The sequence below is a fragment of the Vicugna pacos genome, unplaced genomic scaffold (assembly GCF_048564905.1).
Source record: "Vicugna pacos unplaced genomic scaffold, VicPac4 scaffold_107, whole genome shotgun sequence".
Lineage (NCBI taxonomy): Eukaryota > Metazoa > Chordata > Mammalia > Artiodactyla > Camelidae > Vicugna > Vicugna pacos.
This window is the reverse complement of record NW_027328787.1, coordinates 197206-221841: the sequence shown is the minus strand read 5'-3', so window position 1 is coordinate 221841 and position 24636 is coordinate 197206. Positions and strand designations below refer to the sequence as shown.

The 24636-nt window shown below is 41.4% G+C and overlaps 1 protein-coding gene across 2 annotated transcripts in view; it reads right to left on the bottom strand.

The window, feature by feature from the left end:
• The window catches only part of LOC140694882 (trafficking protein particle complex subunit 9-like), a 230532-nt gene that overhangs the window by 54523 nt on the left and 151373 nt on the right, over positions 1 to 24636 (bottom strand). The window contains exons 12-14 of one of the 2 annotated variants that reach the window (XM_072957903.1): positions 24175 to 24235; positions 23422 to 23646; positions 22526 to 22798 (exon numbers count right to left, since the gene is read on the bottom strand). The gene's annotated coding sequence lies outside the window, so the exon portion shown is untranslated. Of the gene's footprint in view, positions 1 to 16737; positions 22799 to 23421; positions 23647 to 24174; positions 24236 to 24636 lie in introns of those variants that run through there. The other variant, XM_072957906.1, reaches the window with a different exon arrangement.

Here is a 24636-nt window from a genome sequence, read left to right as displayed (position 1 = left end):
CTGCAGAAACTCTATGGGGATCACACCCATTGCCCCCACGCGGACCTGGGTTTTCTCTTGCTCTGAGAACCAAGCACCCGCAGGTGTTGTCGCTCAGAACTACCTTGGAAAGGTACATAATCCCCTTTTACACGCTGGGAAACAGGCAGGCAGGATCACTGCCTTAGCTCCACTGTCCCAGGTGTTGGGCTGGCGGGGAGCGGGATGGTACAAGATCAGAGCCCCAGACAGAGCAGACTGCCTGAGTGTTGGTGCATAGTCCCCATCCCTCCTGGGTAAACCATACCCCACCCTAGTGGAAACATCAAGGGCTCACAGTGGTTTCCTGGGGGTGGGAGAGCTGTCCTCATGTGAAGGAAAAGTCCAGCTGGGCTAACAAGCTAAGTCACAAATCTAAGTGTGATAAGTGTCGGTTTACTGATCTAAGTTCTGCTGGGCTATCTCGTAAATCTGAAGTTTAGTGTCAGTTTATTGGGCTAACAACCTAACTTGTAACTCCAAGCTCAACAAGTGTCAGTAACGTGATCTATTACAAATTGATAAGCTCCAGTGTACTGATTCCTTGCTTTTTTTTCTTTAAGTCTTATTGGCTAATATCCCCTTACTTGTATTGAAGTATTTAAAACCTCATGTGCACGTCTTGGAGGTGCTCAGAACTTCGGAGCAGAAGCCCCTCTGAGCCCGCCGGCATAATAATTCTGAGTACTCCAGCACTCCGATTGGTGCTTGTTTCTTGGCTGGCCTGTTTCCATAACACTCAGCTCCAGTGCCCAGCTTTCTAGGTAGATAGGAGTGTTACCAAGTCGAAATTCTTTCTCCTCAGTGCAGGACAGGACAATAAGTTGGGAGACCAGATGTTGGGGCATGGAATAGCAAGTTTCTGTAGACCTAGATGGCAAACTAATGTCCTGGAAAACCGTCTCCCCAAGTCACAATTCAGGATCCTTTCCTATGTGCTTGGTTGTTGCAAACTTCTTAGTGCAGGAATTCCTTCTTGTTAGAATCCTTTCTTCTTGCAGCTATCTGCGTGGGTCAGATCCCTGCAAACCTCCAACAAAACAAACGTTATTTTCTATTCTGCAATTTGCTATCTTCTAATGAATGAAAAAGTGTTAAATATCCTTAAAGGTCAGAGGCTTCAGAATAGGCTCTCCTGTATATTTCAGGCTCCAGGCGACATTGATTACAAGCAAGATGAAGCCTAGGAGACAGAGCATAGGGTTAAATTCAAAGGAACTGATCTAATATGGAGTCAGATTTGTTCTGTTCTATTACCCGGTCAGAAGCCACTTGAGGATTTAAATCCGTTTAAGTTAAAAATAACTAAAATTTTAAAGGAATTTACATACATAGGTGGGAATGTGCAAAGCATATCTGGAACAGCACCCAAAGGATAGCAAACAGTGGCATCTCCAGAGAGGGCTGAAAGAACAGAAGATGAGGGAAAACTTCTTTCACTTGTGTATTTTTGTGCTCTGTTTGAGTTTTTTTTTTAACCATTTGCTTGTATTTCTTTTTCAGTTAAAAAAACTGTGTAATGGAACAAAGGAGTAACTAGCATAGCAAATACAGCAGCCATGGAATCACTGAGTCATCACTTTTGATTTAAGCCAGAAAGCATTTATTGACTCTCTCCAATGTGCAGTCGTGTTTTAAGAATTCTTTTAATATAATTATTACTATTATTATTATTACTACTACTACTACTGCTACTACTATTAATATTACTATTATTACTATTATTTTATGAAATAATAACATGGATTATCTCACCCCTGCCCATGGCTGGTGAAAAACCAACTGAGTTTTTCTTGAGTTGTTTTCCAAGGAGTAGAGATGAGTTTATAAACAGAACACATCTTCAGGGTAAAACAGGCAGAGTGCTTTTCCAGCAGGCCAGACAGCTATGAAGGGTTTTCAACAGAGGCGCCCAGAAGCTGAGAGAGAAAGCCTCCAGGACACTACAAAAAGCTGCCCAAACTGCCTTCTCCATGGCACTACTGAAATAGGAAAGAACAAATCTGACTCCATATTTGATCTGTAACTTTGACTTTAACAAAGCCAAGTTAATATGCTCCGGTCTTTTCATGGGTTATGATGTGACAGAGGAGATGGACAGGTCAACAAGGAACCACTCTGCCGTGATTACAGAGCCGGAGAAAGGGATGGGCTGCAAGATGTATGACGCAGCCGCAACTGTGCCCGTGCTTCTAGGCAGGTATCCAAAATCGCCTCGACAAGGTGTCAAACACTTGTGCCCACGTCCTCATCAAAAGACATGTATTAAAGACAAATGGAACCATATAAAAGGCCAATACCCTTGCTGGGTACACCGTCCAAAGAACAAAGTCTCAATTTGACAACTGGCCATCTCGGTTCCCTGGGATTCATTCTTGAAGAACCTTAAAAACCACTCATCTGCCCTCAAGAAGTGCTCCATATTTGTCCTATCTTTGGCTCAGGGATGGAACACGTTCAAGTGAACTTTAATGTCTGCACAGATTTGACTGTCTTTCTCCAGGTTCACTTGTCCATTCCAAAGAGGCCTGAGCTAAGCCCATCCTCCGTAAGATCTATTCCCTCCAGTGACAGCTCATTGAGCCTGCAATTAAAAGCCAAGTGAACAAGACTGTCCTCAGCTAAAAAGTTCACCCACCCTTCACTGTTTTCTTAATCTCCTCTCCTGGCTAATTGCAACAGACTAACACCTCCCTCCACCAAGATACCCAACTATGTCATTTTGTCTCCCCAAAGAGAAAGTAAGGTCCATAAAAGAGGAGAAAACTACATAGTCACCTCTGAATTCTTAGCATATAGGAATGTCAATAAATAGAACTCAGATTATTGCTACTTTCCTTTAAAACCTTTCTGGTTATTTGAATGAGACCTTGGAAGAGAGGTGTTTGCTGTCCAGTATATTGATCCACAAGACTCTGGAGGCCTTTTTCGGAATAGCTGTTCACTGATTCATTCAAAACACAACTTGTCAATCAAGGAGTAGCTGTGCTTTTCTGCCAGGAGTTTGTGGTCACTCTCATGCCAGAACAGCTTTAAACTATATCCTTACTTTGGATTTGTTATTTTCCCCCTCTTCCAAAAAATTGACTTTCCTTACTTTCTTCTCTTGAGGAATTTTCTTTTTCCTCTTTCACCCTTTAGTAAACCAAGATTCTCAGGACGGGCAAGGCCCATTATATGATCACCCATCCAACTCCTAGTGTGAGAGGCCTGGGGCTAAACTCCTTCCCTCCTGTCAAGGCAATTGAAAATCAGTTCAGGAGCCAACCAGCACACCACGGATTCTAACGCTCACTTATCTCCCAGAATCCCTGTTTTCTCGTTTGTCTTGGCTTCTGAGGATTTCCCCTTTCTTGACAATGAGTTGTGCAGCTTGAAAGATGAGGAAGGAAGGTTTTATTTCTCAATCAGCATTTTAAGAAACTTGTCTAATGAAGGTTTCCAAGAGGTTATACAACCCTCCATTGCCGAGACAGAAAACACACTAGACATTTTCTAAATTTAGCTCTCATGTGCATTTTTTCTTTGCTTTTGTTTTCTTAACTGCTAACAGACATTATTTAATTAAAAAAAAATAAGGCCCCAAAAAGGATAGAACACTGAAGGGGCAAACAAAATTAAAGGGCAAAGACAGAAAAATGATAACTACTCTACAAAGTTAATATAATACATACACTATGTATCAGATCAGCAATTCTCAGTAACAGCTAATTGAAACATGACCATGAGGTAAAATTTCTCTCCTGTCAGGACATGGCCAACAGCAAATACAATTAAACCAACAAACTAATATCCTAAGTCTGGCGAGGTACAGAAGGCTACAAGCTAAATGTGTCTTCTTCTGGAAAAGAAGGAGACACACAAGCTCTTCTCTGTGGAGCCTGAGCCCACGGGAGGACGGTGAAGTGAGCTCTGTAAGTACCCAATTAGCAAAGTGAGTGATGAATAAATAGACGTGAGCTTTGTTGACAGTGATGATACTACTATTCATTTGTCCTTTAAAGAATGACTTCACTTTCAGTGATCAATACATCGGTGTCCTCAGGAGTTGAGATTTTAGGAAAATGCACAGCCTGGGCCCAGACCTCCTCTTTAAGCTCGTGACTCTGCGTAGATATCTCAAGGGCATTCCCAACTCAACCTGCAAAGAGCTGACTTCACGGTGCTCCTCCCATAGCCGTCCTGCCCAGGGCTCCTGGTCGGAGGGTAAGGTCTCCCTGCGTCTCCCAACTCAGGCCCATTACTCACAGATGTGAATGGACCCCTCCTTCAGGGACCAGATATCCTCAGTCACAGAGTACCACCACCCTCAACTGACCTACCAGAGACTCACTGGCACTCACTCAGCACTGACTCTGTGCTGGAGACCACGCTGCACACTGCACAGTGTATCTCACTGGATCTCCACAACAGTCCTGGGAATTGGGTACATCACTGCTTCAATTGATTAGATAAATTGTTTCAATTCCTTGTGTGTGTCATTCAAACTGACACGGCTACTAAGCCACAAGCCTGGGCCTGAAAACCACTTGAAAATTGAACACTGCTACACCTCGCAGCCACCCTACTCTGACTCAGCACATCACCTCCTGCCAAGCCTTCTAAACTTTTCCAAGCATTCTACAAGACAAATGTGAACTACGAGAGCAGCCTATTCTCCTACTTAAAATCTGTCAATGATGGTGCACTGCCCTTAGGAGAAAGCCCCACCGGGCTTGAGCACAGCCTAAGACCCCAGCATCCGCGTTCCCTGCGTGGACGCGCTGCCTCACCCAGCACGCAGCTCTACACGTGCCGTGTCCAGGACAGGGATGCTGACTCCACACAACCCAGGGCTTGTCTCACTCAAACAATGATCACATTCTTCAGTGTTCATCTTCATTGCTGACTCTCACAAAAATGTTTTCTCATGATGAATCAATATCTTTTTCCTTACAACTTCCCATCATTGATAATGAGCTTCCCCCTAAAGAGAGAAGACCTAATTCTCAGTCTCCTTATCTATAAAGTGAGAATAACAAGGAAATATATGAGGTTTTAAGAGAAATAATATTCATGTGAGGCTGAGGGACAATTCCATCATACAGTAAGCACTCAATGTGTGCTTACTTAATATTAGTAAGTATATATTGCATTCTAGCAATCTTCAATCAATGTTTTATGACTTTGTCCAACAGGCTACTGACAAACTGTTGGATGAACCATTTTGAGCAGATCAGCACTAGCGTACTGGGAGAGGTAAACACTGACTCCAGTTACAGCTGCAGCCACCCAGCACTACGGGGCGGGGGCAGTTTGCTCAAACTCTTACATGTTGCTTGAGCATTTAGTCCTCGTTATAGAATAAAGATAGGTGTTCTTTAGTCAAATCTCCTGAAACATAATTCTTCAAAGATTGATGCAAATTAGGTTTCAAGTACAACACTCTCACTAGAATTTATTTGAAAATTATAGTCTTAGCTACTCCGCACATCAAAAGGGCATAATCTTAATGTATCTGACTAAATACACTGAAAGGGTTGTTTAAAAGTAATTAAGAAGAAGCCATTCTGAATAAGCTCTCAGTATCATCTGCACAAAGCCCCAAACATGGGTCTCATTTCTCACTTCCACATAGGTGTTTTCAAGTAGCTTACCTTGGGTCTTGGTTTCTTATAACACGGGGCGGGGAATAGTTGTGGATAGATTTATGTAGCAAATATATACCTAGGGTATTTGCTGTGAAGGAATTCTAGAAATAAGAAGATTGATATATAGTACCACCCATAAGAAACTCAGCCTTTCCTTTTACAACAGCATTAAGAATAAAGTGAGAGATACATTTAACAAAAATTTACAAGATTTGTACATTGAACTTTTTGAAGTATCAACAAAATAAATTTTAAAAGATCTACATATATGGAAGACATTCCATTTTCATGGAATGATTGACAATATTATTAAAAATGTTAAGACTCCTCAAAGTGATCTATATATTCAGTGGAATCCCTATCAAAATTCCAGCCAACTTCATTGCAAAAATTGAAAAACTGAACCCAAAAGTCATATGGACGTGCAAGGGGCCCAGGACAGCAAAAACAACCTTGAAAAAGAAGAGTAAAGTTGGAGGACTCACTTTAAAGTGTACTAAAATGCTATAGCACTAAGTCAGTATGAAACTGGCATAAGTTTGGATAAATAAATTTAAGAGACACAATAAAAACCCACGGGGAAAACTTTCATTTACAGACAGTTTTCCACCTGGGGGCCAAAAACACTCCATTGAAAGAATAGCCTATTCAACAAATGGTGCAGGGACAGCTGGGTATCTGCAGGCAAAAGAATCAATCTGGAATCTGAACACCCATATTTTATATAACAAATAAAATTAATTCAAATTAGATCACAGACAGAAATGTAAAATTTAAACTTATAAAATTTCTAAAAGAAGACACAGTATAAATCTTTGTGGGCCTAGGATAGGCTTTGGTTTCCTAGATACAAAACCAAGAGCACAAGTGATAGAAGAAAAAAGCAGATAAACTGGACTTCACCAAATTTAAAATCTTTTTATTACAAAGGACATCATCAAGAAAGTGAAATGACAGGGGAAATGGTTATCTCAAGTCAGAGAGGGCGTGCTTGGTAAGAAAAATAAAATAAATCATTTCATCTATCTACCTCCCCTGTAAAGAAATTGTTTTAATGTTTAAAAAAATATAGTGAAAAGACAGTTTGCAGAATAGAAGAAAAATTTTGCAAAGCATGTATCTAATAAGAGAGTAGTATCCAGTATATATAACGAATGCTTTCAACTGAGCAATACAAGAAAATAGACACAATTTTTAAATTTACCATGAATTTAAATAGATATACAAATGGCCAATAAGCATATGAAACGATGCTCAGCATCACTAGCGAAATCAAGAACAAAATGAGATCTCATTTTACACCCACTAGGATGGTTATAAACAAAACATGGACAATAACAAATGTCATTCAGGAGGCAGAGAAACCTCATATGCGGCCAGGGGAAAGGGACAATGCTGCAGCTTCTTTGGAGAAGTCTGGTATTTCCTCAAAAGCTTAGAGTTGTATGGCTCAGCAATTCCACTCCTATATGTAGAGTCATCCCTCAATACCCTTGGGTGGTTGGTTTCAGGAACCCCACACCCTGGATACCATAATCCAAGGATGTTCGAGTCCCTTTACAATCAGCCATCTGGATCCATGTAGTGGAAACTACAGATATGGCGGGCCAAATGTACAGCCAAAAGAATGAAAACATATTCTCATAAAAAATTTCACATCAATATTCATAGCAGTATCATTCAGAGTAGCCAAAAGTTACTAACAATATCCATCCATCAATGAACAGATAAACAAAATTACCAAGAATAGGCCCACAAACTTTTGGTCATTGAAACTTTGACAAAGGAGGTGACAACATACAATGGAGTAAAGACAGCCTCTTCAGCAAATGGTGTAGGGAAAACTGAACAGCTGCATGTTAATCATTGAAGCTAGACTACTGCCACACAGCATACACAAAAAAGAATTAAAATCTGTTAAAGAATTAAACATGTAAACAAGACACTATAAACCTCTTAGAAGCAACCATAGGCAAAACATCTGACATACATCTCAGCAATGTTCTCCTAGATCAGTCTACTCAAGTAATAGAAAAACAACCAAAAATATACAAGAGGGATCTAATTAAACTTACAAGCTTTTGCACAGCTATGGAAACAGTAAGCAAAACAAAAAGACAACCAACCTATGGAATGGGAGAAAATATTTGCCATAAATGAAACTGCTAGGGGCTTAATTCCCAGAATATGTAAACAGCTTTTACAGTTAATATGAAAAAAAACAAACAATCAATTCAAAAATTGGCAGAAGTCCTAAAGAAACATTTCTCCAATGAAGACGTACAAATGGCCAGTAGCCACATGAAAAAATGTTCAATATCATTATCAGAGAAATGCAAATCAAAACTGCAATCAAGTATCACCTCTCACCAGTCAGAATAGCCATCATTCAGAAGTTCACTGACAATAAATACTGGAGAGGCTGCGGAGAATTGGGAACACTCCTACACAGTGGAGGGAATTCAGTTTGGTGGAGCCATTGTGGAAAAGTGTATAGATGTTCCTGTAAAGACAAAAAATTGACCTCCCATATGAACTAGCAATGCCACTCCTGGGCATATATCCAGAAGGAACCCTAATTCAAAAAGACACCTACACCCCAATGTTCACAGCAGCACTATTTACAATAGCAAGACATGGAAACAACCGAAATGTCCACTGAGAGATGACTGGATAAAAAGGTTGTAGCATATTTGTCCAATAGACTACTATTCAGCCATAAAATAATAATAAAATAATGCAATTTTTAGCAACATCAATGGACGTGGAGAATGTCATTCTAAGTGAAGTAAGCTATAAAGAGAAAGGAAAATACCATATGAGATTGCTCACAGGTGGAATCTAAAAAAAAAAGAAAGAAACAAAAAGATAAACTTATCTACAGAACAGAAACAGACACAGAGTCATAGAAACCAAACTATGGTTACCAGAGGGGAGAGGGTGTGGGAAGGAATAAATTGGGAGTTCAAGATTTGCAGATACTGAGTATGTAACAAATAAACAGCAAGTTTATACTGTATAGCACAGGAGAATATATTTAATATCTCATAGTATCTTGTGTTTATAAAGAGTATGAAAATGAATACAGGTATGTTCCTAATTAACTGAAATGTTGTGCTGCACACAAGAAACTGACACAAAATTATAAACTGACTAGACTTCAATGAAAATATTTTTAAATAGACCAAAAATGAAAAAAAGGAAAATGATATTATCAAACAAAAAGAATAAAGTACTAATTCAGGCTACAATATGGATGAACCTTGAAACTTTATGCTAAAAAGCCAGACACAAAAAGTCAAATAGTGCCCTTTAAGGTGAACTGTATTTAAGGTTTTATTTTACTACTCCTTTAAATTTTCTGGTGGTTTGAAATCTATCAATATCAAAATAAGATGTATTATACATTAAAAGCTTAAAACGCTTCCTCACAGGAGGGCTTTTATTATTAAATTCAGAAACGCATATAAAGCTCTTGGAAAAACACTTTGCACGTCCACACACAGTCACTGCTGTCACTGCCACTCAGAGGGTGGTGCCAGCACTGATGAGAGCTGCCTCCACTCGCTCCCCTGCAGAAAGGAGTGAAGGCCTGAGCTCTGACAGGCAGGGTGAGCGTGAACCTGGGTCAGACACAGCCACGTCCCAGACTCTGCATTACCCAACTTTCTTACACAAACTGCAACATGTAATGTAAACACGCTAGAGGGATGTACCTTACAACACAGGGAATACAGACAATGTTTTACAGTAACTATAAATGGAGCATCTATTGTACACCTGAAACTAATATCATATTTTAAATCAGCTATATCTTTCTAAAAAATTAAAAAATATTTCTAAAATGTTATCACTTTAATATTCAATTCGGTTTTTAAGTAACTACTAAATAGTTTAGAATGTATAAAAGCATTTAATTGTGCTGTTTGTTTACGTATTTATTCACATTCAGCCTCTTGCTAAAGAGAATTTAAACAATTCTTTTAAAAACAGCGTAACAACCTTAACAACAAAAAGGCAAACCTGAGAATGAAGAGAAAATGGAGATTCAATACTTAAATGAAACTAGGGGGAGATAAACTCATAAAAATGGATTCCATGAAGTCAGAGCAAGTGTTAAAGGCTGACTAGAAATTCAGCTGTAGGATTCTTGGCAGCTAAACCAAAAAGAAAAGATGATGGGGCGGGTGGTAGAGCGTGTGCTTAGCGTGCACGGGGTCCTGGGTTGAAGCCCCAGGGCTTCCACTAACAGATAAATACGTCTAATTACCTGCCCCCATAAAAGATCACCAAAGAAAAGAAAAAGAGAAATTTCTTTCCCAAAAAACCCTGATATTAAATTTGGATTAAATACTTAAAAAAAGCAAAAAAGAAAAATAGAAAAGATAAGTGACACTGTGAAGGAAAACCCCAGCTGGGCTAACAAGCTAAGTCACAAATCTAAGTGTGGTAAGTGTCGGTTTACTGATCTAAGTTTTGCTGGGATACCTGGTAAATCTGAAGTTTAGTGTCAGTTTACTGGGCTAATAAGCTAACCCGAAAATCCAAGGTGAACAATTGTCAGTAACGGGATCTGTTCCAAATTGATAAGCTTCAGTGTACTGATTCCTTGCTTTTTGTTGTTTGAGCCTTATTGGCTAATAGTCCCATACTTGTAATTAACCGTATAAAACATCATGTGCACATCTTGGAGGGGCTCAGAGCTTTGGAAAAGAAGCCCCTCAGAGCCCGCCAACATAATAAATCTCAATACTCCAACCCTCTGTGTGATTCTTATTTCTTGGCTGGCCTGTTGTTTCCATAACAACACAAGGGATAATGCCCGTGGGATAAATCTGCAGTGGCTGCTGGCAGGTCCCCATGTCTCACGTGGGAAAATCTGAAACATCCTTCTCAACACTCAGAGTCATCATAAGCCCACCCCAAACCTGCAGCCTTTAAATGCAGGAGCACAGGTAGGGCCTGGCCTTTGCTGTCTCTGTGTCATCACAGTGATACAGGATGGAAGGGGGAAGAGCACAGCCATTCAAGGAAGGCCACCGCAATTAACATAGAAATGGTGAAGGATTGAAACCCCAATAGGTCTTGAGGCTCAGGATGAAGAGATTTAACTTCTAGCAGATCTTGAGATTCAGTAAACACCCATTGTAATAGTAACGTGGTGAATAACATGCCCCAGGCATCATGGCAGTCCCAATGATAGCCACATAAGGTCAAAGGGTGGGAAATGGCCAACTCCTTGGAAATCCCAGCCCCTTGCCCTAAGGCTGGTCCTTCTACTTATTAGCATATGAAACCACCAAGCCCAAGAAAACAAGCAACACAGCGCCACCTCGCGGTCACCACTCTTTCCCTCTTTGGTGAAGGCCCACACTCTTGTCTGTGAAGTGTGTACCTACTTCTAATCTGAGCATCAAACCCCCACACCTCGTGAAGTTTCTCTTGCCTATCAATGTATCTCTCTGAATAAATATACCTTTACTCAACACTGGCTTGCTCTTGAATTCTTTACTGCATGAAGTCAAGGAACAAAATCTGGTGGGGCACAACCCAGGGACTCAACAAAAGCCTGGGACACAGCCCTTCTCATGCCCAACGTTTTTTTATTCTTCTATCAACAGGACTGGTCTGTGAAGGGAGGTCTGAGACCCCAGCTAAGGGACAGAAGCAGCCTCCAGGGCTCCAGCTTGCAGGCAGCCTCTCCCCCAGCATGGGTCTTGGGGTCTGCCCGGTTCTCTGTGTTTCTTTGTTGTGCTGACTCCCCAGCCAGACAGTGTACTCCTAGGCCTGTCCCCACAAAACCATTCTCTCCAAAATACAAGCACATCATGTCACAATCCTCTTGTTCAACCAGGAAATGTTCAGCCCACTTTTTTCCTCCCCAATAAAGTACCCAACTGTCCTCCCTCCCATCACATCAGTTCTTTTTTTGTGAGAACTCTGCACTCGCCACACCCCATCCTGAACACAGGTGTCTTGCTGGCTGTGACCGAGATGTTTCTTTCTCACATAGCCTGCGTCCTTTCTCTTTCCCCTTATTACCTTAAAAAAGCCTTTCCTGAGTCACCCACCCCACTGATTCTGAACTCACAAAGTGCTGTGGTTGCAGTCACTATGTGCACACCTCCCAGGTTTTGGCTAGGTTTCCATCGCAAGATCTTCATTAAGGAGCTGCATCAAGAAGTTTAAAGAGGCTATTCTTACATCTGAGTGGAGGAGCCTGCAAAAAATTTACATGGCTTTGAAGAGAGAGTTAACCAGGGACAGAGAAGTCACGGGTCCTAGTCAAAAGTTTCATGAGGCAAAATGTTCTCCCAAGGCTCAGAGTGGCTTCTGAACATGGAGTCGGCAGGAAGGAGGTGACAGGAAGTGATTAGGGTGGGTGATACAGGGTACGCTCCCCCAGCCGGGAAAGAATAGGTATTTTTCTAGTTTTCCAAACAATTTCTTACTGCCTTTTTTCCCTTATTACCACATACCATTTCCTACGAATTAAGCATATCAATGTAAGTCATTTGGGGCAATTGGGAGAAGCTACACGATGCCATTCACAGGGCCGGGACATGACAGCCACACCAGTCTAGGTTGAAAGACCAGTGGGAATATTTCCATGGTAATCACGGGCATGCAGCAAACTCCCCAGCTTCAATGACCTCCTCTCAAAGTTGGCGCCAATAAAGCTACCAGTCAAAATGCGTGACGATTATGGCCAACATCTGTTTATTAGTTAAGTGCCCGTGAGAGCTGTCGCTTAATGGGGAATGAGTACGATCAATGAGGCCCTGTCTACCTGGCCACACGTGCCCTGCCTTCCTGCCTTGGTGCAGCAGCAGAGTTTGGTAAGCTGAGATGAACGCCCCCAGAGCAGCCCGACGGGAAAGCTCCCAGCTCTGCACGGCGAGACGTGTTCCTTTCCTTCTCAGAGCTGATCACAGTTTGCTGTCGTCTGTTTTTATGTTTATCCCTTTTGTAACTGCCTCTCCTCCGGAGATTTTGCTCAAGCAGCACGGGGCCAGTTGTGTCTTGCGGCCTGCCGGATATTTTGGGCAGGGAAACAGCCGAGCCCACATCTGGCTCTGGTGCTGAACGGAGAAGGCACAAGTCCCAGGGGCCCATGCTGAACCGAGGCCCCTGCACCCAAAATTATGGTCTGACTTTGGGCAAATTACAGTCTTTTTTACCCTGAGATTCCTCATCTGTCTATGAAAATAACTGCCCATGGAACACAGAGTTACAAGTATTAAAGGAAATCACCAAATTCACAACCTAGCCAAGGGGCTACCAGTGCATCCTCAACAGATAAATACTGCCTTTACGGCTCTGACACACGCCAAGCTTGGTGGCCGCACAAAGTGTAAACTGCTAAGTGCCAGTGTGTTAAGTGTTTCATGTGTGCTATAATACCCTTTAGAACTTACAACAATCCCAGAAAGTAACGAATATTATCATGCCCATTTCACAGATTCACCAACAGGTTAAGAGTGGTTACATTCTAGTCCAAGGTGCTATGGTGAGGTAATGGCGATTTCAACGTTAATATGGCCCCAGGCCTGGGCTCCATCTCTGTCCCATCCACCTGACCACTTGCCTATGAAATCCACCTGTCCAATACCCAAGTTTGAAACCGGCCAGCCCTTAAATGCAATGTGTGCCACCGTTTGTCTATGTTTCTTAATTACCATAAACTGTTCTCAGAAAGCACTTCAGAAAGGAAAGTTGGACTCACGTCCCTGCCCACAAAGAAGAGGAATTCTGCCTTGCCTTCTCCTGTAACGTGCAGAAACCCTTACCATTCACCACCGAATCCTTTTGTATGCTTCCTCCGTGTTCATGTTTGCACACGGCTTATTAAAGTAGAAGTTACCTGCAGTAATTCCATCTCGGTTCCTTTCCAAGGTTCCAGATTATCCATAATCAGGGTAATATCATAATTTTCTGTGAACGAAAATACTACAATGTGAATGAAAATACTGCAACCATATCACTAAACAAAGAATGCTGAAAACAAGTCATCAGCGACTGCTGCTGCACCCCAGTGAAAACAGGCCTGCAGCCACTCACAACGGTGCCCTCTGAGCAGACTCAGAATAAGAAAGGACAGATTACTGGCCCTAGATAGCTAGGTGCTTGTCTAAAGAATATATTCAGTGAGCCCAAATGTTGGCTTCCTCCCATATATTGAAAAGCACTAAATTCTTGAACGTGAGATACCTGGCTTTCTTTAGATAACAAGCAATGTTTTATTGTTCTAACTACCTGGTCTTTGTTGTAAAGCTCCTATATAATCCTAGCTTCTCCCCTACTCTTGGGAGCAGTCCCTCAGAGTGTTCCGAGAGGCGGTCATCCTGGCTCGAGTCCTCCTGACAAATAAAACATAACTCTTAACATTCAGGCTGCACGTTTATTTCAATCAAGTCCCAAAATAGACACAACTCATCAATTCTGTAATGGGACACACTGGATCAGGAACCAAAAGAGTGTAGTAGTCCCGAAGAACTACGGCTCCCTCTTTCTTCCTGTCATTATACAATCCCACCAGAACTCATTACTATGCTGTCTGCTCCTCTGGCAACCAAACTCATAGAAGAGTGAACTCAGCAGAGCACCATGCTGGGGAGAACCCCCTGCAGCAGCACTGCAGGCTGCCTGCCCTCCCGCACGCTCTGCCGACCGCTAGTGTCCTCCGTGGAGACCAGGTCAAAAGAGCTGTTCCCAAAAACTGCAAAGTCCCACATATTAAATAAAAACGTTTTATTTTATACGATATGTTACGTATATACCCATCTGTGAAAACAGCTTTGCCAGAAGCCCAAACCTTCAATATTAATATGCAAAGGCAAACCCGGTCCCCAAGGGAAAACAAGTCTTAAGATGACACTAAGGCCTCCAAAGTCCACTCCACGACAATGAACCAAACTGCCTGCAGGTCTGCAGCTGCAGGAGGCTACATGTCTGCTTTTAAAGCAGCCCCTTCCTGCCCTCGTGTGCTACAATGCCCTTTTATGCCCTCCCATCGCAGGGCAAGAGCAGCTGCTGCAGAAACTTGCAGGGGCCTCAGAGCCAGGGATTATGCCCAGGTCACACTGCAAACCTACTGCCCGCCTCACAGCCCCCAGCCAGCAGGTCACCTGGAAGTCACAGCAAGTGCCCCAATCCAGAAGTCTCTTCATTTGCCAGCACAACTGATCACTGGTCTCCAACCTTCGTCAGTTTTGCACAAAACAGCACCTTCTACTGTGAAGCGGGTGGTTTTCGCTTCTGTGCCCCATCCTTACTGGAAACGTTAAGGGAAACCAAAAGGCCTCTTTCAACCATTTTCTGATAACACCCTCCCACCCACAATACTCATATGCTCAAGAGTTTGGATCCACGTGATTTTGTTTCCCTTATGCTTAGGGGCTCAAAACACTGCGGGATTCTTTCTCCTTTGAGTGTATTAGCACTCAGTTTCTTGGCTTTAATCTGTTTTTGTCTCTCTCTTCAGTGTCCCTAGCAGTTGCCACCTCTTACTCCCTTCAGCAGCCTCCCTCCCAACATCTATTCTAGGGAATCAGCTGTGATGAGGGGCCCGGGGGCAGTCACAGAAGAAGCAACTATGGCACAGAGAGGCTACATAATTTGCCCAAGAAATCACCTTGAGCCACCAACAGAGTGTGTCACGTCCCTCTATTTAACAGTTATGCTAAGCAAGTTAACTTTTTGTAGATTATGTTTATAAACAGATGAGAAATCAAAATACATACAAGGACACACATCAACTCTAAGATGTTCATTAACTCCACTGTTTTGTTTCAATTTATTTTATTTCTATTAAAAAATTGAGAACCCCTGCAGCCTATATAGCAAAATGTTACTGGGTTTTAAATCCAGAATATAGAGGGGTTATGTCATTACTCATTCTTATATGTATGTTCAGAAGACAAAATGATTTGAAAGTCTCTCTCCCCGCCCCCTACTCACTACTGGCTCTCACCAGAGCTCCCAGATCACACATCTAATACCTTTTCACTTTACCCACAGCTGAACTCATCAGTTTTCCCCCAGAACTCCCTCTGCTGCTTTCCCTCCTCAGAACACAGCAGGACCATTATTTAACTCATTAATCCACCCAGAAACCTGGGCCTTACTCCATCCTACCTTCACAGACAGCATTGATCCTTTCATTTTAACCATCAAAACATGCCTTCAATCTGTTCGCTTTTACCCACTGACTGTCCTACCACTCAAGTGGAAGCCACCAACACTACGCACCTGGACTCATGAGTCTCCCAAGTGGCCCCACAGCCACTCTTCCCTACTTTAGACAAATGGGATTGTGTCACTCCCGCGCTTTTTGGACTCTTCAGACCCAATTTTCTTAGAAGAAACTTCAATTTCTTCACCTGGTGAAGGTCTTTGCCACGAAACTGTCAGCTCAGGGAGGGCAGGACCCGCCCTCTTCCCTTGGCCCCGCCCTCTGGCAGAGCTTCACCTTGGGAGGACCTACTGAGCTAAATCAGCCTGTATTATAAACCTGGTCTTGAGTTCTTAGCAAACAACTTCACTTATCCATACAAATCCAACGTAGATTAGAAAGATTTTAGATGTTGAGCTAGACAATTGATTTGGGGATTTTGCACTGGCAACCTGCAAGTATATGTTCTAATGATTGTGTCTTGTTAAAACCACACCCAGATTAAAGGAGTATTTGTGGAATGTCTTCGGAGTAAAAGGGACTGTACTTTTACAGATTTTATGTTTTATTACATGAACAACCAGGACAGGGTCACAAATGGAACCGCCTCACAAGTGACAGAAGACAGGTGAGACGCATATAGCAACAGGTCACAAAGATGGTAAGAGCAAAGTTGTTTATCCAACTCCCGAAAAAATTCCTCCAAGAACAGAAAACTCACAATTTTGAAAATAAAATTCTATCATCTAAAGAAAGAAAATAAATAATCCTCTTCATCAGGGTTTCTAGATCTGACTGCAGAGTTATTAGCAGGTCATACTGAATCCTAGCACAGAAAAATCAGATGGACTAGTGATGAGTAAGTTCCAGGAAAACGGCAGTAACTCCTCCACTTGAAAGAGGACACACACTCACTTGTTCAAGGTGATTGTAAACCACATTCTGCAGAAATTCAGAAGATTCAGGCACCGCTTCTAGATGGTGATGACACGGAAGGACGGCTTGGATGCATGCTTCTAACTGAGTCACCGGCATTCTTACACAGCAGGGTGAAACGGAGGCCCTCAGCCAAGAGCACAGATGTTCCTGTCATGTATCCCAGATCGTGCCTCGGGGACTCAGTGTCCTGTAGCAGTGCGGCCCCAGGCGAGGACCCGCAGCGTGGTCCACGCAAGCAGGAGGGGCACTGTGCTTGAGAAATCCCATCCCCGATGGGGGCAAGACGGGCTGGTGGGGTTGTGTGAACCTATAAATGCTCATAGAAATACACCTGCATACATTGAAGTGATAAAATTAACTGTAGCAGGCTATTTAACAAAATTTCAATTATCAGTGTTAATTTTACCATTCCTTTCCTCTTGTCCCCTGCACTCTGAGACAGGCTTAGGCTCTCTCACACATGCAGCTCTGATGCAATAGTTGTGAAGTTATTTTATTTTGCTACAAGTATTTTCACTCCCAGTGTCGCTGTGACTGTCGTCTCTTAACACAGTCAGATGTCTTCCTGGATCTCTCCCTGTGTTCCTTGCTCCTGCTTCTCAGATCCTGAGATAAAGAACAGGTGAAGGCATATGACTGGGAATGTCAATGTGGACTTGATCAAAGTCCTCAGTGACTCGCTAGGTGAGTGCTGCCCACCCCTTACCTTCGATTCTCAAGGTTCTGCCCAGGGTGACATCCAGACAGGAGAGATTCCTGGGTCCAATTAAGAGCTGTGTGGCTTGGGTGCGGGGAAAGGTGCAGGAGCTGGTTCCGTAGACGGTCACTTCCATTTCTCTGCTACTCTCTCTCCCGAGGCCCCGCTGCCAAGCCCCCAGGCTCCCTGATCTTCTGTCTTTCTCTTCTACTCTAATTCAAGCCCTTTTCCTCTTCCTTTAGTCCCTGATTATACCCAGCTGGAGTGATTTTCCCATCACAGATTCTGAAAAATTTTCCTGCAGCTGAAAAACAGGTCTCCAGAGGTCAATGCCCATATGGTGGTTCCTGAAGAGAGCCCCTGGTTAGGGGGACCCTCACCAACACTCACGGTTCATCAGACATGTTGCAGGGTCGAGCACCCCCAACAAGAGTTTGCTGTGACCCCAAAGCACGCACAGCATCCCTGCTCACTAAAGTGTAGTTGTAGTCCTTTATTAAGAAGCAAAAATAAAAAAATTGCTCATGTTTCTTACTAAAATTATTTATGAGGTAGAAAAAGTAATTCTAATAGAAAAGAACAAATTTCACTCCATGTTAGATGTGTTCGTCTGACTTTAAACCTGTACCTTGTTTTCTAGGCTCAGACTTGCTGTTTCTGCACCTTTTGTAAAAGAATGTTGCCTTTAGCCTGAAATACCCAGGAGGGCCTATTCTCTGGGCTCTGATCTTTAAGGATATTAGCTCTTCTACACTTATGTACAGATGGCAAGTTGCAAAAAAATTCTTTTTTTTGGAGGTTATACGGGGGCACCATAATTTGACCCACATTAACAGCTGCAGGAACAAAGGGTTTCAAATAGAAACAATTCGTACAGCAAGAAGTTTGCAACAACCAGCCACATCCCCGCCGCTTTTTAGTATAAAAGGAGACTGAATTCTGCCTTGGGGAAGAGAGTTCTACTGGATATCAATATGCCATTTTCTGGGTCTGCCGTCTTTTCAAATAAAGTCACTATTCCTTACTCCAACATCTCATCTCCCGATTTATTGGCCTGTCATGCAGCAAGCAGAACGAGTTTGGACTTGGTAACAAAGTGACTGCATTAGAGGTAGTATGTCTCCACTGTTTCCTCATTTCCAGAATGTCACAACTTATCAGTTTTATATGCTGTTTAACAACACGAACAAAAAACCTATTATACGGAACTGATTCCAAGAAATAAAATTATTTCTACTCCTTCAAACATTTTCTTCTTTTTATTTTGTTTTGTTATGCTTATTGAAAACAAAATAAAAGTCAAATCATTTTATTTCACGTATTTTTTAAAGCTACATATTGTAAGTACTACAAAGATATTTAAATTGCAATAAAAATTGTTCATATATTAGTATAAAGATATATACACAATCAATGCAGATTAGGAAAGGAGTAGATATTTACTAAAAATCCACTGCACATCCAGTCTTTTACAAGCATATCCTGGAATATAAGCTCTATTAACCCGGAGTCCCCCACCCCCATTCTCACTGCGGAGTCCCTTAGTAATCAACTACCAAGGCACCAGCATAGAACCATGCAATCACTATTTTAGGTATAAATGAGAGTATTAGCTCATTCAATTCTGAAACAGAAACCTTAAAATAAATACTGAACTTATTTACAGATAAACAAATTTGGACACAAAAAAGTACAGTTTCTCCCCCAAGACACAAAGATAATAATTGGTAAAGGCAAGATTTGAACTAATCTGCCTGATTCTAAAAGCTAAGGTGGAAATCCCCTTTGACTTTGGAGGTAAAGCAGCACAACCTATCACCCTATCATTGTTCAGATCTAACTTTAGACAGCCTGAGACAGCACCTCATTCCTATGGAACTCGAGGGCAAACAATAACAATAAGGATTTTATATTCAGTATTTTCTTAAGTCTCAATTATATAAAGTGTCAGCAGATCAGCAGAAAATTCTGGGAAATATGAGTGGGTCCAGAGCTTTTTGCTGATAAGAAACTCATTCTATCAGGACAGAGTGACCTTCCCATGTGAGGCCTCATGTACATAAACTAAAGGCAGCTGAGCAATGAAAACTAGCAAGAACATGGAACTCAAGCAAGAAGGATGCCTGCCATCCCCTGCCCAGTTGCCTCTTCACCCACGTGGACAAGATGGCAGAAGATCCAGGTTCTTGTCCAAGTGACAACAAAATGGATTCTCACCCATGAAATGTTATGACTCTATGCTGTCTTAAGTCCGTTCCAACTAAAATATGATAACACCAATATCTCAGCAGAATGTCTATGTCTCCACTTTCTCTTTTCTATTAGGAGACTATATCTATGGCTACAAAGCCGAAATTCAATTAAAAACACCATGCACGAAGCCTGGTGAAAGTCTGTGTAAGAGACATTGTTCTCACGCTCAGTGAGTGAAAACTCAGAAAAAGTGGTCCTTCTCCCTCTGCAAGTGGGAGGTAGCCTGATTGTGCGTGTGTGTGTGTGTGTGTGCACACGTGTGTGTGTGTAAATCAAATACAACGTATTCTGGGATGTGCACAGATTTTTTTTTCTGTTACTATTATTTCGTGAGAATGAGCCTACCTTTAAATTAATTTGAATCTATTATTCTGAGAGAGTCTCAGGCTCTTTTGGTGGAGGATGGGAAAGAGGAAAGGAAAGGAGGAAAGATGTAAATGAAGCAAAGCTGTAAGAGTACTGCTAGGGAAAGGCAAGACATTATTTTTGTTCCTACTTGCATCACACACAAATTACGGACTGGCTTTCCCCCATGTCTTGTCAAGCACTGAGTTGCAGAAGAACAGGCAACAGCCCTTTTCTCACTGAGCTTGTGACTGTACATGACATCTTATAGACACAAATTATTTAACCTGATCAAACACTCTAGCAGCAGGCTGTAATTCTCCTACTTTGAGAGACAAGGAAACAGGAAGTGAAAGAGGGTATATAGCTTGACCAAAGTCAGAGGACAAGTAAACTAAAGAGGATGAATTCAAACTCAGATCTGAATGCAGAGTCTGAACTTCCCACTCCGAGGGCTGGATAATCCTTAACACACAGGGTCCCCAGCTCCTCTGCTTTGTTCCTGGCACCAAGCATTTCCCATGGCGATGGTCTCCAGTTCTCAGACACAGCGCTCTGTGCAGCCAATAACCTCCATTCGACCTTGATCATCTACCTGCCACGCCTACCAGGCTTCACCATACAGGCAGGAAAGCTGGCTTTCAAGTGCATACAAAGCCACCCCTGGTCTAACCTGGACTCTTCAGCAGCTTTTCCAGCATAAAGGCAGCCATGAAAGTGCTCACAGTTTGTACATGAGCCACACTACCTCTCTCCATCTCTCTCCCCACCTATACTACTTAGCTATGACCATTTTGAGAATCTTGGAAACAAATTTTTAAAAACAGAAAAGAAAGGATTCTGTATCGAGTACTTAATACTTACAATTTTAAATGAGAAGTTACAAAGTGAGTATTTACAAACCGAATCTGCCTTCCTAGGTGTCAGTTTTAACAGTTAAAAAATATAATAGCAAAAATTTCTCACTTAAAAAATTAACAAAAACATCAACAATAATCCGGAATAAACTCAAAAACAATGCCCATGTTGTATATGGAGGAAGTACAGGACTGTACTGAGGGGTAAAGTAAGAAGTGTGAAAGTAGAGACATCAACCTTTGTATGGAGGAAAACAGTTTTGTAAAGATGTACGTTCTCCTAAAGATAATTCAAAATTACTAAAAAATCCCATGACAACACTTATCCTTTTTTTTAACTTGAAAAAATTATATTAGAATTCTTCAGGAAAAATGAAATCATAATACTAGCAAAGAAAAATAGGGATCGAAAAGCAAATCAAAAAATTTGCACTGTCAGATATTAAATAAATTTTTACAATATGTAAGATATAGTGCTAGTGTAGGAAAGTAAGATTGACAGAAATAAATCATGAGCTCAAAAAGAGACTCTAGTGTACATAAGTATTTTTACAGGTGGGATTTCAAATTAAAGAGCAAAGTAGGAATTCAATAATTGTCTTGGGACAATCACAGAATCCCCTTGAAAAAACAAATTCTATTCCGGTCAAAATGACCGCAAGAAAAATTACAGAAAGTGATGTAAATATTAGAAAGTACTAATAAGAGCAAATACAACTCTTTGCTCATATCAATTTAGCTTCTCCTCACTATGACAAGCACTATTATCATCTCCATCTTAGAGATTAAGAAAACCTACAGAAGAAATTTATACCATTATAAGAAAGCATTTCTAAGAATAATATCAAGAATAAAACCGAAAAAGAAGACATTTACTATCTAAAGTTTATTTTGGGCCATAACAAAAATGAACCTACTGAACAAAATGAAAGGCAAAAAATGACAAGGGAAAGCTCTGTGATATATGTTGATGAAGACAAGGGGCTAATGTTCATAATATACATAGAGCTGTCACAAAGCAACAAGAAGCTCCCTCACTTAAATATTTGCAAAGGACAAAAGGGATCATTCACTTTTTAAAAGTCAGATGGCTAATGAGTGAAAAATGCTCAATACCACACTGGTCATAAAGTGGAAACTAAAACAATGAAAATCATTTTGCTCATCATATTGGCAAATATTTTTAAAAGATATTCTAGCTAGTGTCCATCTTTGAGACAACAAACTGTGAGCGATCTTTTGGAGGACGACATGTCAATGGATATGTAAACCCTGGAAAACGTGTGTACACACAGGCTGAACTTCACTTTTAGGAATCGTTTCATTTACAAAAAGAATCAGTTCAAATAAATGTACTCATCAAAGAATTTACACAGCACTGTTTACATTGGTGGGAAGAAAAGCTGAAGTGGAATCATACCCACGGATAGAGAATTGGTTACATAAGTTATTCTACATCTTTTCATTCCCCACAGGAGAAGGAATTTCTAGATTCACTTGAAAGGAGCCTGTGATTTATGTAGTTGTCACATCCAAGGACTAAATTTCCAGAAACCTTAACTAAAGGAATACTTATACAAGATCACAGGAATGTTTGTACAAGAAGGATGCCAGTCAGACACCCTTTCTGACAGTGGAAAATGGAGAAAACTTAAGTGTCCACCATCAAGACAATGATGCGGTAAATCACGGTGAGCTGTGGCCACTAAAGTTCCGGTGTTTCGGCGTGGTCCAAGGCCTTGTCCACAGTTCTCTCCCACGAAAGGTGTCCTTACACAAGAGACCAAACCTGCACATCAGGAGACCACTCTACTCTATCTGAAAGGACCGGGTGAGTCTGGAAGGAGAGGACGTCTGTGATATATACCTGAGTGAATAAACCGAGCTGCAGAAAACATAAAGTATGGCCTTATTTTTCAATAAAGCATATATACACACACATATACATAGATTTCTCATATAAGTTTATGTATGTGTATATATATATGACATAGGCATAAAGGTCATGAAATATATACTCCACATTGTCAGCAGTTTTTACTCTCAGGAAAAAAGGGGAAGGGAAGTAGGGGACTTTCGGTACCACCACAGTTCTCTTTTCAGTATTCCAGTTAAGTTTACTTGGAATATAAAAGTTTACTTAAGTCCAAAGTAAAATGGACGAGGACTCCACAAGACAGAATGCTATAATGGTCATTAAAAATCATGCCAGCGGAGATAGAATACTGTAAAAAAAATTGTCATAAGCTGAATGGAAAATGGAGGTCTCCACACAGCAAACAGGCACACAGTGCTTGCTGGTTTTTATGACAGAGGTAATACACACTGATGAAAAGAACAGAAAATAGATTTTAAAGTGTTAATTATTATCTCTGAATACTGGGAACAGGATAGACCCTTTTGACCCTTTTTTCAGAATTTTATATTAAATACACATTATTTTTCATCTGAAAAATGCATTTTTAGATGTCTAGTAACACACATTGGAAAAAATACATGAGTACTTACAGAAATAAATAACTAGGAGACACCGAAGCACCGTCACACAGTGCAGAATGGGTGATCCTGAATAACACCGCACAGTTACATAAGGACTCAAAAATTGAAAGCACCCGCTGTAACAGGGCGCGTCCCCCTTCCATTTGTCAGTTGTGTCTTCAGGGCTGAGGCAGTTCTGAGCACGGCCAGTGTCAGTGCTGGTGTCTGGATGGATGCCACTGGAGGTGAAGGCACCTGCAAGCCGAGAGGAAGAACAGAAATCATCCTCTGCTTTTTCTGTCTTGTTTCTTTTCTCTTTTAAAGAGAGGTGGAAATAAGATAAACTGAATCTTCCCTACTGAAATTTCAGTATTGAAACAGTTTTTATATTGTTCACAACTTATATTCTGCCTATAACTGTCTTTTCAACAAAGCATTATATTTATTTAATGTTAATTAACTCAGTTAATTAACTACCTGTTGAAACCTATTAAAGAACATGAAATGCACTACGTGAAAGCACCACACCTGCAGTGACTAGCACAGCTGTTTTGACGGCAGTGCAGTCAGCCCCACCATCACGTGGCCCTGAGCTCCTGATGCTGGGAAGAGAGCACGCTGCTTCCTCAGGCGGAGAGAAATGGTAAAAGTATTTTCTGAAATCTACAGCACTGACAAAACATAACTGCTTAATCCCAGGCTCCTTTGAGGCTGTCATTTTCCGTTTCTGGCCAACACCCGTCAATGAGCAGAACCACCCCATTCCCGAGTCATGGGACTCACGTGGGCAGCAGTTTTGGAGAAATTTCCAGGTATAGAATGTAAACCAACTATACATAAAACTCTGAAAAAGAAAAGATGCAATAATCTGATTTTGGAAGACACTCAATATATTCTCCTAAGCCTTAGTAGTTGGAAAGTCTGGGCTTCTCCTAAGCCACTTATTTATTTCACAGACAGTAAGCATCTCCCACAAACCCTGTTTCCCTGTGTCTGCTGGGAGCTTCAGGCATATTGATGCTGTCTATCTTATAAGGCACAAGGCAGAGGCGTGTGTCTCACGCCTGCAAATCTCACACAGGCTCAACTGCAAGCCTCACTGTCTGAAATTGGCCCCATTTTCTCACCTGTTTATTTGGTATCTGTTCTTCTGTAAGCTGCCTGAAATGCTTCTTGGAACAAGTCAGAAGAATGAGTGGGTAGAGAAATGGACAGATGGACAGGTGAGAGATGGGCAGACAAACA